Source organism: Sus scrofa, chromosome 13 (assembly GCF_000003025.6).
Source record: "Sus scrofa isolate TJ Tabasco breed Duroc chromosome 13, Sscrofa11.1, whole genome shotgun sequence".
NCBI classification, from domain to species: Eukaryota; Metazoa; Chordata; class Mammalia; order Artiodactyla; family Suidae; genus Sus; species Sus scrofa.
In genome coordinates this window covers 170,251,302-170,270,038 of record NC_010455.5, presented here as the reverse complement: position 1 = coordinate 170,270,038, position 18,737 = coordinate 170,251,302, and the positions used below count along the sequence as shown (strand labels likewise).

At 33.1% G+C, this 18,737-nt stretch overlaps 1 protein-coding gene and 1 long non-coding RNA gene across 5 annotated transcripts in view; both read left to right on the top strand.

The window, feature by feature from the left end:
• The window catches only part of CADM2 (cell adhesion molecule 2), a 1,071,168-nt gene that overhangs the window by 483,076 nt on the left and 569,355 nt on the right, over window positions 1-18,737 (top strand). The window lies entirely within an intron of this gene.
• On the top strand, window positions 101-8,804 carry LOC110256534. Its single transcript, XR_002338148.1, has 2 exons — window positions 101-4,873; window positions 8,364-8,804. It is a non-coding gene; the product is annotated as an uncharacterized LOC110256534 (long non-coding RNA).

Genomic DNA, 18,737 nt, shown 5'->3' with positions numbered 1-18,737 from the left:
AGCTTTGCTCAGTGGGTCAGGGATCTGACATTGCCGTGAGCTGTGGTGTAGGTTGCACACACAGCTAGGATCCCTTGTTGCTGTAGCTGTGGCATAGGCCAGCAGCTGTAGCTCTGATTTGACCCCTAGCCTGGGAACTTCCGTATACCACGGTATAGCCCCCAAAAAGCATAAAAAACAAAAAGAAAAAAAAAGAAAAAAAGGCTAGTATGTCCCCACGTGTTTTATGTACCTCTTATTTATGGTCACAAAAATCCCACATGATAGATAGGATTATTACCCCTCTCTCTTTTTTAAAAGATGGGGAAATTAAGTTTCAAAGAGATTAATGTAACTTGATAATTGTACTGAGCTAACAATTGATGGAGTATCTGGCTTTAAAGTTTGAGTCCTTCTAGTCTATCACAATATGTGTATTCCCTTTGTAAATTACTGAATTTTCATTTGTGTATTGAGCTACTAGCTTCTTACACAAAAGTGATGGCAACTCTGTGAATACTGTCTCTCTATCAAACATATGTAATTAATATGGCATCTATTGCATATTTTCAAAACAGAATTTTACCAATAAACTGAACAGTTAACTTGATTAACTGCTTATACTTCACCAGATTTATATATTGTCAATTACTACAATAAGGGTTATTTTTCCATTAAGAATGGATATTATTCTTTAAAAATTCTGCATTCAAAAATTCATTTCAATAAATTAATGTATTAATTATTTTACCGAGCACAGTGAGAGATAATGAAGGAGGTAACAATCATGGAAGAAATATATTAATATTAAATATTTACCACATAACTCATCCTTATTGGACACAGCTGTCGATAAAATATGCCCTTACTGTTGACAAGTAGCTCCTGTGTTTTGCTTGTAGATTAGCTTGCAGCCCTGCTCTGTATTCTTTATCTTCATCACTGCACCAGTCCTTTAATTAGGCAGTGAAATCTTCTGCATAGTGATTAGGAAATCACAGTTAAGAAGGTGTTACAAAGGGATGTTTCTGGAAGCTACTCAAAACAGCTCCATGCCTTGGAAATTCCTCCATGTACAGTATCCAGGAAACATGTTCATATTTCAAAAGCAAGTGACAACTGACCTGCAGTTAATCAGGTTTACAAAATTTGTAGTCCTCAATCCTGAGACATTAGGTGTAACTAGGAAAAGTCTTGAACCATGGTTGGTAAAGGATGGCAACTTCATTATCCAACCTGTGAAATGAGGTGGTGAAGCACTTTTGTGTTTGGAATTTAAACTGAATTTAGAATCCAAGAGTATATTTGATAATGTGCAAATAGTTTTGTTACTATTGAATACTAGTAAAATTTGAAAATAGACCTTAGAAAATTGAGAAACTGATCCATTTTCATAGTTATCCCATTATCAACACATAAAAATTATACTTTATAAGTACTGATTTCAGAATCAAAATTTATGATTTCAGAATTCAAAAAAATAATTGGAGTTCCCATTGTATCTAAGTGGGTTAAAAACCTTACACAGTGTCCATGTGGATGTGAATTTGATCCCTTGCCTCGCTCAATGGGTTAAGGATCCAGCGTTGCCAAAAGCTGTGGTTTAGGTTGCAAATGCAGCTTGGATCCAGTGTTGCTGTGGCTGTGGTATAGGCCAGCACCTGCAGTTCTGATTTGACCCCTAGCGCAGGAACTTCCATATGCCTCAGGTGTGGCTGTAAAAAGAAATAAAAATTATTACTGACCAAGGTAAATATGAATCCTAAAAGACCATGGGATTCAAGGAACAGGTAATATTTACAGATAATTTTTTCACTTCAGAGAAATTATTTTCATTAATATAACCTGTAAATTCAAATATAACCTTCCAAGTTACTATTATACAAACCAAGGTAGGAAAAATGTTGAGGAAAAATATTGAGGCTATGAGAAATTATAAAAATTTAATAAATTTGTCAAGGAAAGCTGAACACTAATTAGCATATTTGATATTTTTTCATTTTTTTATGCATTGGAGAAGGTTGCTATTTTTAAAGTCTTGTTTTCTGTGATTTGGAGAAACTTCTAGAGATGGCCAAGATAATGAAACATAGATCATGTTGTAGAGATGCAGATATTAACATAATTTTTGTTAACCTAATACATCAATGTAGGCTATGAAGAAAATATTATGGAAAATACTTCAGAAAAATTAAAAACGTTGCAATCAGGATTTTATAGGCAATCATATATTTTAAAGTGGTTAAAATAATATTATTTGACAAAATTTATGAAAAAGGCATGCAAATAAACATTTTTTCACCAACATAATTCTTTCAATCTAATTCCAGTTTTTTCAAATAATGATCAGGTTTTTTTTGGTGAATAATTTTATCTCATAGTCACCTATGGAGACAGTTTTTGACCTTTAAGTCTGTTAAGGATCACTCCTGGGGCAGTTCATAGTCTTTCTCTTTCTCATAGATTTTTTTTCTCTGATTCAGTAGTGGAGTATGTATTCTTTCTCACCAAGCGGTAAAGGATGGTTCTTAAGTGTAAAGGCTATGGATCCAAATTTCCTGGACAGAAACCTCAGCCTCAACCACTTGGACAAACTCTATAGTGTATCCATGCCCCAAGTTTCTCATCTGAAAGATAGAAGTTATAATCATCTGTGTAGGGTTGTGTTGATGAAGTAAATTAATATAGATTAAGTTCTTGGAACAGTATCTGGCAAATGGTAGGCACTTTTCTAGGTACTATTCTATTTCTAGGCCAATAGCGCTAACTAATGGGTTGTTTTAGTTTGCTTTCCTGATGCATTTTTCATAGTGTTGGGTCTTCTCCCCACAATCTAATGAAGAATATAAAAAGGAAAGGAGACCACGTGGGAGGGATAGTTAAATTATTGAAGTAAAAATTCCATTTCAGGATCTTTGATATGTATGTATTTGAAGTATTCTACTCTGTTAGACTCTCTCAATTCAGACATTCTCATTCATCTTTTCCAGAGAGTAAACCACTTGCTTTGACGTGGGTAGAATAGGAAAGCTGCATTTGTTGACGGACTGAACACACATTAAACCCTTTTCACAGCCATTTCCATTTTTAATGGGGAGGATTCCACCAAAGCCCAAGCTTGGGAACTTTTTGCTGTGTAAATCAATTTGGTTCTCAACTTTACCAACTACCAGTTTAGAATTCTGTTTTTTCCCAAGGATCTGATAAGCCATACATCATTTTTTCCTGTTTTCCAGTTTACAAATGTTCCTCCTCTTCTTCCCTCTCTTCTATTTCCCTTAATTTGAGTATTTTTGCCTTTTTATAACACTATTCGGCTTTCTCAGGGGCTTGAGGAGGAGGTAAAAAGGAAAAGTATGTATCCAATCAAGGGTTTTGACCCCAAAGCCAAAGGAATACTTTTCAGAACAGTATTTGAAAATAATTTGAGGATATTTAATGCCATTTACAGTTGTTTCATAAAAAACTCTGCTGATATTCTGCCAAATTTTCCAGCTCCTTAGAGGGTGAATATTGCTTAAAATTATAGCTTCAGAGTATGGTATTTTTTTCAGGCAACCACGTATACTAACCAGAGGCTTACATAAGGCCCTGGTGATTGAGGTATTTGAGAGCCATTGCCTCACATGTGTTCATCATCTTTCCTTGGCCTCAGGCTTTGAACTCTCTTGCTTATGGACTGAAGGAGCAATTGAATAGTTTAAGATATGGAGAAATATATTTTATTTTCATTTCTCCTTTTAGGCCACATAAACAAGGCTAACATTCTTTAGCGTTAGAATTCCTATATAATTCCCATTAAATGTGGAGGAAGCAATTTCTGTTTCAAAACTTAACCTGCTTTTAAAATTCATTTCGTCAAGTTGTTCCCAAAAGATAAAATAAGAACAGAGGGTAGTTAGTGGAGAGGAGGTAGTGCTAGTTTTCCTAATTTTTGTGCATACACATTCAATTTTTCAGAAATTTTTGGTTAAAGCCAAGTTAACTTAATTGAATGAGACTTTTTTTTTTTTTAATCCAGAGTGGGGGAAAGGAGGTAAAACTGTGAGGCGTAATTATTTCTAGCTCTGCACTCAGTTCTTTTATTTGCCATGTAAGAGTCACAGGGATTATGTTGAATGGAGGCTGCTTGTTGAGTTTCCATTTCTGTTGAATAGCTGGAACTACAAAGTGGCTGTGGACCAAGGACTGGGTAGATTAATAGTTTATGGAGACCAAGAACACCATTAACAATAGTCACAAAACCTGAGTTCAAATCCAGCAATGCCTTGAAACTGGGGGTCCCAGACACTTTATCTAAACTCTCTTAGCTCTAGTACTCTTATTTATGAAACATCATTAAATATACTACCTTCCTTGCTTTCCTTAAGTACTGTAATGAAAATCAAGCTAGTTTTTACTAATAAAAGTAATTGAAACTTGTGATATGTAATATTCAAATTTATTTTATCTTCCTTACCCATAATAGTCAGAATTCCTTACCCATATTAGAGAAACAGAAACAGCAAAATGTGTACATATGGGGGAGAGCAAGGTGTCCGTGAGGATTATGATTTTCTTGGTAGATGGAGTGAGCCAGACTCCGTACCAGTGAGTCTGGGATTGGGGGCAGCTGGGGCACCAGCTGTTTGTCATCCCAGAACTCCCCTACCTGCTGCTTAAAACTCTGGAGTTCTCGCGAGATCTGGCTGCTTCTGGGACAAGCAGAAATTGAAAATGGAGAAAAGTAAAGGGAGGAGAGGGGAGAGATTGATTTTTAAGGAGTTGCTAGTGGGGTTGCAGAGGCTTGGTAAAGCCAATTTAAGATTGGTGGGTTGGCAGGCTGAAGATCCAGGGAAGAGTTGCAGTTCTAATCCAAAGGCCGTCTGCGCGCAGTTCTTCCTGCTTAGAGGAGGTAAGTCTTTGTTCTTTTAAAGCTTCAACTGTGTATTTTTTTTTTTTTTTTAATGAGGCCCATCCACATTATTGAAGGCAATCTGTTTTACTCAAAGTTCACCGATTTAAATATTAATCTCATTCAAAAAAATGCCTTTGCAGAAGCATCCAAAATAATGTTTCTTCAAATATCTGGGTACCAGGCATCATGACCCTGCCAAGTTGATGCATACAGTTAACCATCATTTTACTTCATTGGATGCTTAAAATCCTCTCATGAATATTTCAAATATTTGCTTCATATTTAAAGTTTGAAACACTGCACTTCAAAGTAGAAATATCAGGATTTATATTATAATTTATGTAAGAGTGACCAATGAGCATTTAAAATGTGAGTTTGTGTGTATGTGTGTGAGATGATATCCACTTAGAGGGCTGTCATGCAGAGTTAATGAGTGGATCTATGTAAAGCACTTGACACAGTGCTGGCAAATTTTAAGGACTCTATAACATAAATATTATTATAAATTATTATTATCATAAAAATGACTGGGTTGGCATGTGCCACACCAGTTAGCCCACTTCCTGGCCAACAGAGGAACTGTATGTGTTGATAGTCTTCCTAAATTGCAGACTCATTGTCCTTGGAGTTCAAGGAAAGATTTCACAGGTTAAGCACCAGGTGACATGACAATAACACAGGGCTCACTGCAGCTACAGATTTTTTTTTTTTTTTTTTTTTTTTTTGGCTTTTTAGGGCCGTACCAGCAGCATATGGAGGTTCCCAGACTAGGGGTCCAATCAGAGCTATAGCTGCCAGCCTATGCCACAGCAACACGTGATCCAAGCTGCATCTTCAACCTACACCACAGCTCACAGCAACATGGTATCCTTAACCCACTGAGTGAGGCCAGGGATTGAACCCATGTCCTCGTGGATGCTAGTTGGTCTCATTAACCACTGAGCCAAGATGGGAACTCCAAAAATTCTTCAATCTACTGTAATATTGAGAAAATAAAATTTCTTGGGAAGAGTAACAAAGAGAAGTCCAGGGAGGTTCGGGTTAAAGGCACAGGGCATTTTTCCGCTGTTGCAAGTTTGTTCTTCAAATGTTTATTTGGCAGTGAAGGGTTACACAAATGTTCAGATTATTTTTTGACATTATAATACTGGCATAGTAAGTATGAAATTCATGGAATGTAGAGACTTTAGGCATCCAGACCTTTCCAATAGAAGTTTGCTTCAGGTATCTAATTGTAGTAGGAAGAAACACATGTGTGCCTGGGCATTGCCCTGCATCTGGCTCGTGTGAATGAACACAGGCTGTAATCTGATCTCATCAGCTCTGTGACTCTATCAATTGGTATATTGTGCTATGCTAAATTTTATTTTGAGTAATATGATAAATTACTGCAATAATCTTGAATTGTGAATAATCATTGTAATGGGAAGAAATGTTAAAAAGACTCACCTTTTCTCTTTTTTGTATTGAGGACCCAGACAAAAGCTACATTTATATGATTTGGTTATAGTCTTAGAAACTAATCATTCCTTATGTTATCTAGAATAGGTGTATATTTTTGCTAAACTATCATGGATTTTATGTAATAATGCATTGAATTCTAAGGATTATATCAATCTATAAAGAAAAACCTATCTATTTAGGAATATTTTTGAAGGAAAATAGTGCTTATTAATAAGAATAAAAAAAATTGACTCCTTCTGACTTCACTTAGTATGAGAGTCTCTAGTTCCATCCATGTTGCTGCAAATGGCATTATTTTGTTCTTTTTTATGGCTGAGTAGTATTACATTGTGTATATATGCCACATCTTCCTAACCCAGTTATTTGTCGATGAACATCTAGGTTGTTTCCATGTCTTGGCTATTGTGAATAGTGCTTCAATGAACATGCAGGTGCATGTATCTTTTTCAAGGGAGAAAGAGAAAGACAAATACCCTATGATATCACTTATATCTGGAATCTAATATGCGGCACAAATGAACCTTTCAACAGAAGAGAAAATCATGGACTTAGAGAACAGACTCATGGTTGCCGAGGGGGAGGGAGCGGGATGGATTGGGAATTTGGGGTTAATAATGCAGACTATTGCCTTTGGAATGGATAAGCAATGAGATCCTGCTGTGTAGCACTGGGAACTATATCTAGTCACTTATGATGGAGTATGATAATGTGAGAAAAAAAAATCTATACATCTATGTGTAACTGGGTCACCATGCTATACAGCAGAAAATTGACATATCACTGTAAACAAGCTATAATGAAAAAATAAATAAAAATCATTAATAACAAATAAAAATAAAATATTTTATGTAAAAAAATCCTAAAATTAATGGAAAATTTATGAAAGAAATTTTTAAGAAGCAATGACTGTTTTTAGTTTTAATTTTCTTAATGGATTATTATTTCATTAATTGAAATACATTTACAGTATTATTTTGCAGAGCTCAAAATATTCAGATTGTAATGCTTGTTAATTTCACAGGAAAAAAAAACAAGAGAAAACTGAGTTCCTGCCTGTCATCTAAATAAGACAAAATAAATGCATCATTGAAGGAAAATTGTCTGCAGGTTGTCTGTGTTTCAGTCTAATTATAAACAACTTCAAATGATTCAGCGATGTATTGAGCTGTCTCTCCCCCTACCCAAAAGAGATTTGCCTTAGCAGATCTGACATATTGAAAAATAAATTGCATCTATTGGGTAAAGATATATTGGTATGTTGACATACAAAGTTTTAAGAACTGTTATAAGGAGAGAGCTTCTCATAAATCTTTACAAAATGGGGAAGAGACAAGTAGAAAAATTTGAACTTCTAGTCTTACAATTATATATAAAAATTTTCCAGCATTAAGCTATCTGTATATGCTAAAGACTTTACTCCTCCACCATTTCTTTAATAATACACATATTGAAAAAAAATGTTATCCACTTAAAAAGTAATGTGTTTTTAAAATGAATAGAGGAAAATTGCAAGGGAGAGAGTAGAGATGTCAAATTGAAGTGGATAGATGAATAAACTCAGCTTCTGTTTTGTTTCTTGTTCACTCTTCCCTTTAAGACTTTTTCATGTTGCATACACATTATCTATTGCAATCCAAGGTCAGTGATTTGTGCACTACAAAGATAGCAGAGAAAAGCAGATTCTGCAAACTACTCAACCTGCTAAAATGTATCCCTTCATTTTTAATAATCAATTGCCATACACAAATGCTTGGCTTGCAAAATAATTCAGAGCCATAGAAGGAGGAGAATCTACTTTAAAACTCTATATCCTTAAAAAAAATACATTATGCTGATTTTGTCTATACTCATTTTGTCTCTGTCTCTCTAGCTACCTAGCTACCTGTATCTGTGAATATATCAGTAAAACTTTAAGAATGTGTATATACTTTTATAATAGCAAAGATTTTGGACACACCCACTGACCCATCCATTTTGGGGGGCTGGAGTTTTTCTGACAGATACTTATTTCCTCTCTTGGTAGGTATTTAACACGGCCATACAGAAAACCTATTTAATGACATTCCATTTTCAGCTCGCATGGTACTTTGGAAGGAGGTTAGCAGCTTGATTACTTAAGACTTTTGCCTGAAGGTATGTTTTTTTCAAATTCCAAGAGGCAAGAATACCACACTGTCAAAAAAAATCATGTTTCTTGTTTCTTAATAGCTAAAAAACATTAAAAGTTCACTTTTCCATGGTTAACTGGTCTCATCCTTTTTTTTACATACCAGTATTTGTTATTTATAGAAAATTCTCTATTAATAGTCCTTAACACCTGCCTTGCAAAATCTTTATATATTCAAAGAAGGGAGAGATTTAAGCAGATGCAACAGAAGAAAGGGTGGGGGGGAAAATTGTAATTGCAATGTATACATGTAAGGATAACCTGACCCCCTTGCTGTACAGTGGGAAAATAAAAAAAAAAAAAAAAAAAAACCTTTAATCTTAAAAAAAAAAAAAAAGAAAAAAATGATGTGATAAAATTCTTAGAAGCAGAACTAAATACTATGAATAATAAATGTAGTTTTGAATATATATATATATATACGTATATATAGCATCTTTTATAGATTACAGAAAAGTAGACCCTCTTTCCATGTATGTGTTATTATTATTTTTCTATATTCTCATAGAGCTTACATTTATAAGAGGCAAGCAAAACAAAGGAACAAGGTGATATTATATAGTGTTGTGATGATAAACAAACAGAATGAAATAGAATTGTTTAGGGCAACTTTTTCTGAAACGTATCTTTCTATAACAATTCTTTGAGCTCTTCTGGGTTCTGTAGATATTGTATTAGACCTTTGTCTTACCTTCTGCAAAGATGACGAAAGAACCCTGGACTGTGTTGCCTGATGGCTGAAAAATGTAACACAGCTCCATCTGACTCTAGCCCTGTAAATAACTCCAGTGGATATTGGTAGCAAAGTATTAAAATTCTTAGCTATTTTAAGATTTTATTTATTTTAAAAACATATTTTAACTTACTATTAATAAGACGTAAATCAAAATAGGAGTTATTTTGAAATTGTAAATTATTGAACCCTAATATGTGTTTTCTAATAAGGATTACATATCTTTGATTATATGACAATTTGAAATGATAGCTCTAGACTGTACGATTAGTTTAGAATAATTTCCTGGCCACGAGGCCTTTTATGTATTAGTTATTTATAAAACTATTTTCATGTATTTGATAAGACTTTTACACAGCATAATATATTGCAATCTAAAGGCGTAATCATTGATATAGTCTAAAATTCTCTGGAAGTCTGTTGACTAATGTGGATTATTTGTAATGATGTTGAAAATTGTGATTTTTCAACAACCACAACAATGTCATGTTAAACAACATGAAAGACTTTTGGCTTACCCTATGTAAAAGAATTGAGCCCCTGTCATTAACGGTTTTATTTTTAAATCTGTCATTATATAATGTCTCTGAAAATATGAAAATGGTAATAGGGTGATTGAACAAGATTCTTTGAGGATAAAAGTAGTTTTGTTGGATTAAGTGGCAATGGGATTTGGCACTTCATTTCATCTTCACAATTGTTTGGAAGAATTGACCAGAAATAAAAAATTGGAACTTATCCACTTCCTAGGGTAGAAAGCAACTTAGGGAATTTAGTTATTGAAGAAACAAGTTTAATAAGGGCCGAGCCCTATAATGTTTTATTGAGGTAAAATTCTTTCATTTTCTTAATGTCTTGAGATTACACTAAAATCTGATGAATTGTAAAGCTAGAGAAGCAAGGTGGAGGGGAGGTAGGAGATATAGTAAGGAGGAGCTGTTGGACATGGACAAGGAAAAATTGGCAGTAGGAAATAGTGTAAGGTTGTTATTGATGCTAGTCAACAGGCTAATGACATGGTTTTATCACTCCTTGGACCACATATATAAAGTAGGAAGTATTGAAGCCATTGCACAGTAAAAAAAATTAAAAAATAAAAAAAAATTAAAAATAAAAAAAAAAGCTATTGGTTGGGAAGCCTCCCATATGAAAGAAAGGATCAAAAGAAGTTTTACATAATGGAGTGATGTAAGGAAACTACTATGATAGGCCAGCCGGTACTAATGGCTCCATATAATTTTATTACATGAACTGCTGACAACAGTCTTTCAAAGCTGATACTTTCTGGTTTTACAGGGGAGAGACAAAATAGACTCAAAGAAGTGAAATAACTTAACCTTAGATCACATAGCAAGATCGTACTAGAGCAGGGATTCAAATCCAGATTTGTCTGTTTTGCAAGCCCCTGTTGTTTAATGACCCCTTAGTGTATCCCCACCACTGAGTCTCCCTTGAATTGATCTCTCATGCCATTTATCAGAAACGCTGAATTTCTAACTTACAATTTACTTCTAAGGCACAGACTTGTCAGCTCTCTATATAGTAGATCTGTCCTAATTACCTAGTTAAGTGGCACAGTATTAGACAGTGACCTACTAAAGCATACTTTACTGTCATCCTTGACTCCTAAACATTAAGGAAAAAATGATTCGTTTTGTTTTAACCTCAAATTTCCAAGCTTCTATTCAAAGTCCATGTAGGTTAGGAATGCAAACAAAGATTAAGTTGTCTAGTTATTTGATTTGGAGTTTATTGTATAACTTGAGTTTATTATACAACTTTTTGTTTTGGAGGGAATGTAATTTTAAAGACTATTTATTTATATATTAAGCTAATTTGAAAACCCTATGTAGGGAGTAGATCATTTAAAGATAATCCTAATAGGAATTTATGGCTTTAAGCTAGAAATAATTTTACAACTTTTATAGTAGAAATGATTAAACTGCTAAGAATAATGCAAGTAGATATTGTTGTTTGAGTCATTGTCTGTATTTTGGATCCTTCCAGCTATTCATTTTCTAAAAATTAAAATTTAATCAAATTATTTTTACCTACTCTTCCAATAAGTATTATGAAGGGTTTACTCTATTTCTGGATATAGCAATCTTCTTTGACTGGACTGATCTGTAAACTCCTCTCCATATGATATAACGTATACTACTTCCCACAGAGAATGTCATGATCAAGTAATTTTGTCTTTTGAGAGAAGGATAAAGACATAGGCAATTTACTATAGGTTATTCATTGCATATCCTCAGAAACTTTTTAGGACAGATTAATACCACATATTTTTAAGAAGCAAAAAAATGATCATATCTCTTATATTTTATCTTTTCTCAAATATTTATATCAATAATACTCCTTTATTTTCAGTAAAGTTACTTTTTTTCTCTCATAAAACATAAGCTTTGAATGTTTTCTCACTCAGCGTTATTGGAGTCTGAACTTGAATCATCTTTCATTCTTAAGATCTAAGGCTTATATTTGTATACAAAAGGGAGTAGCAAAATAGAAATAAATATAGCTATGTTTTTAATTCTCAGCTCAGTATATATTTACTTTCAAATTTTAAATCTGATATAAATATTTTTAATGGCTATTATACAAATAAATGGCATATTTGTAAATTGTATATGATGTTTTTTATGTTTTGTGTTTGACGTAGAATCAATCCACAGTGTTTATGGACTTATCAGTCATAAAATACATACATTCTTAAATGGTAAATGTATTGCTTATGATCTAGAAAAGTACCCTCATATTGACAAAAAAGTAATTCTTTTATTCATATTAAGACTCTTCTGTGAATTCTACAAAGAGTGAATAGACTCATTTAAATGAACATCTTTCTTGAATATAATCTACTAACAGCATGATTATTAAGATGGTGACTAAAAATGCTGGAACTATTTCATTAACAAGTCAAAAAGGGCAGTTTTTATTTGTTTCCAACTTGGTAAGGCTTTTGCGATTCCCACCCATAAACCTAGAAGGTAGGGGGTAAGAAGGTTTTTGCTCTATAATTATGATGGGAAATGCCACTGAGATTTTAGGGGGTAAGAGATTTAATATCCCCTAGCACAATGTCCATTTCTTTCAAGCATATTTAAATTCTCATGCTAGGATTTCTGTCAGCACAAGATAACAATCAAAGTAAAACTTTCTTCTTTCAGGTATTCAAAAGAACATTATTTTTTTTTCCTTTCTTATTCTTAAAATATAAATACCCTGATGAACACTCTGTTGATGTTATTAGTGTTCTTTGTGAGCTGGGGAGAAAGTTGTACTTCAAAAGAAGTCGAAAAAATTGAAAATTCAAAACAATAAACAGAGATCAATGGGATAGTGTACACACTTCTCCTTCCTACTGGGCAATTTCATGTGTTACAAATGTAAAAGGGAAAGTGTACAAGATGATTTGTCTTACTAGAATACAAGTTAGGGGGGAAAAAAAGACTTCATTTTTACAAATGTTTTCTGAAATTCAAAATATTTCTTTTATTCCTAGTACACAATGAATATTCCCTATGCTGATTTACTGAGCTTTCCTGTAGGTATGGGAAATTCTGTGGCATCACTACTACCAAGAAGTACCGTAACACTGTCTCTAACAATCTCTCTCTCAGAGAGAAATGGAAGTCAGCTGGTTAAAGGTTCCAAGTTCTATGTTTAATGAAACACTTTGGATGTATTTTGGTTACAACCATATTTCTGGGGGTCTGAATACTCCATAATAGTTTTGGTGAATTGGGATTTTCAATAATAGTGGAACAATTAAAGCCATTTTTTAGTTTCCTCTTCTCATGTTGATTTTAAAGGCCTTGTCCTACCCAGCAATCTCTAGTCTCCTTGACTTTCCTCCCTAGTTTGTGGTGAGTAATTTTATATTTGAAAAACATATTGCTGTGCTAGACGTGTAAGGTGACTTGTGAGTCATTTATTTACAAATTGATTTAAACATGTTGCCTGCAGTGTTTAGTTTGATATTTTTCAAAAAGAGAAATCTATTGCATTTTTATTGATAGTTCATAAAGAAAGAAATGGTCCCATCTTAGGATAACACTCATGAAATTATTATATAAGGGGCATGTATATACACATTTCCAATCTTTATATTCCACAGATCTTTAATGTAAAAAAGATACATACTTTGAAAAAAAAACAGAAATGAAGTGGAAATACTTAATTTTGAATTTTGATATGTATGTAAAGAGAATTTTTATTTGAAAATAACATTAAAAATATACTGAGACAACTTACATCATATATGTTCTAGCAAGCCTTTTAAAATTTATTAAGGATATATTGGAGTTCTTGTCATGGCTCAGTGGTTGACGAGTCCAACTAGGAACCATTAGGTTGTGGGTTCAATCCCTGGCCTTGCTCACTGGGTTAAGGATCCGGCATTACCTTGAACTGTGGTGTAGGTAGCAGAAGCGGCTTGGTTCCCACATTGCTGTGGCTCTGGTGTAGGCTGGTGGCTACAGCTCTGATGAGACCCCTAGTATGGGAACCTCCACATGCTGCAGGAGCAGCCCTAGAAAAGGCAAAAAGACAAAAAATATATATATTAAGGATACATAAATATTTGAGGAAATTACAATTATTAAATTATTCCCTTTACCCTACTGTTAGAATCTAAACAAAACATATTCAATCTTGACCGATAAGCACTTATAAAATTGTACTTTCTATATTCGCTTAAACTTGATTTGGCCTGAACATGATATGGTATAGTATGTTTTTAAGTCATATTGATGTTTTTTTCAATTCTGGTAAAATATATATAATACAACATTGGACTTTAATCATTTTAAGTGTACAATTTGGTAGCATTAATTGCATTCATAATATTGTAAAACCATAATCACTATTTCCAAAACTTTTTCACCACCTAAACAGAAAATTTCTACTCATTACTTTCATAATACTTTAAAAAATATTATATTTTTTAAATTGGTGAAATTTTTATATTTTATAAATTAGGGTAGAAATAATAATTTCTCCTGTAATTTCACATATATGTTTGTACATGTATATAGATATGCATGTGTATGTGTACATATATATGTAATATCAAGAAACAATTTTTGATTCAGTGTGTTTCATATTTTGAGAATTAACTCAGTTTTACACTCAGACAGGTGTATATATTTTTAAGTGCATCAGACACAGACACGTTATAAAGAACTTCTAATTTATTAATATGCTCACCTGGTCTATATATATTATGGGCATATAGTCAGAAATGTATACTATGTATAAAAATAGATATATCAGGGAGTTCCCTTTGTGGCTAAGCGATAATGAACCCAACTAGGATCCATACAAGTTCGATCCCTGGCCTTGCTCAATGGGTTAAGGATCTGGTGCTTCTGTGATCTGTGGTGTAGGTCGCAGACGTGGCTGGGATGTGGCTGTGGTATAGGCCAGCAGCTATAGCTCCAATTCGACCCCTAGCCTGGGAACTTCCATTTGCTGCAGAAGCAGCCCTAAAAAAAAAAAAAAAAAAAGATGTATCATATATAGACGGTCCCCAGCTTAAGATTCTTCACCTTTACAAAGGTGAGAAGGTGACACACAGTTAGTGGAAACCATACTTTCAATTTTGAATTTTGATGTTTTCTTGGATTAGTGATAATGTGGTACAGTATGATTTTCTTGATGCTGGGCAACAGTAGTAGTGAACTATAGCTCCTAGTCAGCCATGCAATCACAAGGGTAGACAACCTATACACTTACAAACAATCTATTTTTCACTTTCAGTGTAATAGTCAATAAATTACATGAGGTATTCAACACTTAATCATAAAACAGATGTTGTGTTAGCTCATCTTGCCCAGCTCTAGGCTAATGTAAGCATTTCTCAGCATGTTTATGGTAAGCTAGATTAAGCTGTGGTTTTTAAGAGGTTAGGTATATTAAATGCATTTTCTAATTACAGCATTTTTAAATATAAAATGGGTTTATCCAAATAGAACTTCCTTCAGTTGAAGAAGGCCTGAGTATATGAGCATTTCTAATGTCATATTCTGATACTTATATCAAAGATCTCTGTGTGTGTGTGTGTGTAAATATTTTTTTTTCCTGTTTGAAAAATGGTATTCTTTCATGTTTAAATACTGGCCCAAGCCCAAAGATCTGTGTGTGTGTGTATGCACAAATATCTGCGTAGAAATAATGTTATTTAATATATACATATATATACACAAAGATCTGTATATATTTTTCAAACAGGACATATTACTCCTTCTTTAAAGTTACTTAACATCCTAGAAATTTTCTTCTATATGTATATTTTCCTGTTTGAAAAATGGTATTCTTACTTTTACATGAATCGTATTTTTACTTTTTCAAAGTCTCGCTGGATTGCTATTTTGTAACTCATTAATAGAAGGTACCATTATTTTCTGGCATTTTCTGCCTTAAAAAACTCTAAAGTATGTAATATCCCAAGGAATTGAGTTACTAAATTTGTCTACATCCTTATTGTTAGGTCCTGCTATTTTTTTTTAAAACCATTCAATGTTCTGGGTTTTTTCTTCCCTTTCCATGAAAATGTATGCTCTTAAAATATCCAAGTTTGTTCCTCAGTGGTCAAGAGTAGCTTGGAAGCAATCCAATGTACACAAGATGTGGATTTTCTCTCTATACTTACAACTTTATTTTAACAAAGGTACCAGGCTAAAACTTCTACTCTCCTAGATGTGTTTGAGGAAGATACTTTGAATTGGTTATGAGATATTATGTGTATCTCAAAATGTTTCTAAGGAGGTACTGACTCTAGCACTGAAGATATTTGGGTGTTTGTGATGCTGATACTCAGTATTAACACAGTGTATCCTGTTCCCTAGGTTGAAGGCCTATGTCTTTATATATAGCTAATGAATATATAAACCTTAAGAGAAAGTATTTGGTAAAGGAAATGTGTCAACACCCCTTTCCAAAAGAAACTACATGTAGCAAAGGCATCTATATATTTCATTGAGGCCGTAGAATGCAAATTGACATCAGCAAAATCAAAATTAATTGCCTATAAACTACCCTCTTGTCAACATAATTATATTTTACAAACATGAAAAGTAACCATTTACTGCATTAAATAAAACCTATAAATTAAAAACTCTGATTCATTTTTTTCCTCTATAAGTCATTATAGGAAGAAGAAATAAAAGGTTGTACCCCAGGAGGCATGTTTAACTTTGTGCCTACGGGTGATTCATTGGAAATTCTATGAGGTTTATGGAAAAAAAGATGAGTATGTAGTTATACAAAAATCTCATAATATCCTGTTTCAGAATTCAAAGGCTCTGCTAGCATCAGGAACAGTATTTTACATTCAGTATAGTTCACATTTAAAGTTAATAATGACCTTCCTTCAAAACTTGCTCTTATTTATTGCTGCTGAGTTAAAAACAGAATAGCAAAGTAGAATAAGATGACATCAGTGTCACAGCAGGTAACTTAGGCACATTTAAAGTAAAACTCATTTGTTGCTCAATAAAACATGATCTATATAATTTTTCATATTGCAAAGTATTTAAATGATCTAGACATTAAACTATCTTCAGAAAATTTCTTAAAGATTAGTCTTTCATCTATAAGAATTATGAAAATGAATATCATCTTCACTATTATAGTTTGTATAATGTACATTGCAAATGTATGTGTTTATATAGGCAATTCTAGAAGGGATACAATAATAGGAAATGTTTTTGACCAATAATGAAAATATGTTGTCATAAATCTGCCTGTAGTCTTATTTACATAATAATGTTTGATTTCCATATTGAAAATGTGTTATAGTAGCTTGGGATAAAAGACTGTTAATTAATCTAATTCAGGCATAAATGCCTAACTAGGTGAAATCTAAGTTTTAGTTCCACTGTAACTTTAAATAGTTGGAAAAATACAACTATTGTTGAGGAAAAGCTGTGGTTTCACATTCTCTATCTTGTAATATCAAACTGTGTCCTAGCAATTGACTGCAAAATAGCAAATGCTTTTCGATAGTTTCTATTAAAAAGGTTTCCAACAGGTTTGATTATCCTACAGATGTATATGTACAATAGTGATACCAAGTGGAATGCATATATTTTAAAGTTATTTTGTGGTAGAAAACTCTCAGTAGGCAGAAAGGACTATGTCTGAATCTAAGTATCTTACTGAATCCTAAAAGTATAGAAACTAATACATGCCAGTTTCAAAGATGAATTTCTATGGTTGTGTCAAATCCAAAGGAATGTAAGATCAAAACATAGTCCTTAAGTTTTTTTCATTGAAAATAGAACACAAGTAGTTTTAATGAAAAATAAAAATTTAGATAGTGGAGCATCCCTTTAGCTTCATTGATTGGGGGCTCCTTGAGTATAGGAATGCGTCTGTTCTGGATTTATAGGGCTGAAAATCTTTTCTGAAATATTGTACCTTTTGGCCTTTTTTTTTTTTTTTTTTTTCATTTCCACCAACTCTTATCTTCATTTCTTGCTATTATAATGTTAATAGTTGATACTACCATGTCTAGGCGTCCAGAAGTACTCTTACCTCTTCAGTTTGTCAGAGCTATGTTTGAACAAAACCTTTTCCCCTTGTTTCAATAGATACAAGACTGGAAATTTTCAAAGGGGCCTTTATTCTGTGTGTGCATGTGTGTGCGTATGCATGTACACACTACGAGAATGAACAAGGATCTACTGGAGAAGCAAGTCATTTAATACCTACCAGAAGCTTCTGACAAATGGCACCTTATCTTTTCTTCCATCATCAATACTAATATCTCATTTCCCCATTAACCTGTTCTTAGTGTAAAATTTTTCTGCTTTTTGCCCCTCCAAATTGCACACCCCAGTTCGCACTGGATATAATGTTCCCTTTAACACACCTGTTTTCTTTATTTGCATGCATTAAAGAAAGACAATATCCAGCATCTTGTTGATATAAAAATGTTTAAAAATACTTCATATATCTGTAATAAAACAATTATAGGAATTCAAAAGTAAATAAAATGCTATTTTGTGTATTTATGTAATGAAGAATCTTTCTTCTATTAAAGCCATTAAAATCCCACAGTAGTGAAGATAAGGTTGAAAATTTTGTACTATCTTCTGTAAGTCCTTTGTTATTTACAAACCACTTCTACTTGTATTTTCTTATGTCATTCAAAAGTCATTTGAATAGGTATTGGTATTCTTACTATACACAGGCAGAAACTATACTCAAATGGACTAGGCTATTTACCTAAGGTTATAGATTCAAGGTACACATCTAAGGTCATAAATTAAAGACTGAAACTCAAATTCTTTGTAAAATACTATCTGCCCTTTGTTTGGCTTATAAGTTCTATGTGCTAAGAGACATTTTAAGGAAAAAAATAATTTCAAGAGTCAAAAAAAATGTAAATGTTTTTTAACTCAAAGTAAGAAAATGTAATCACAGTATTCCTTTCACTCAATATTACGCTTAATAAAAAGCCTGCTGTGTTTAAATGACCCACTCTT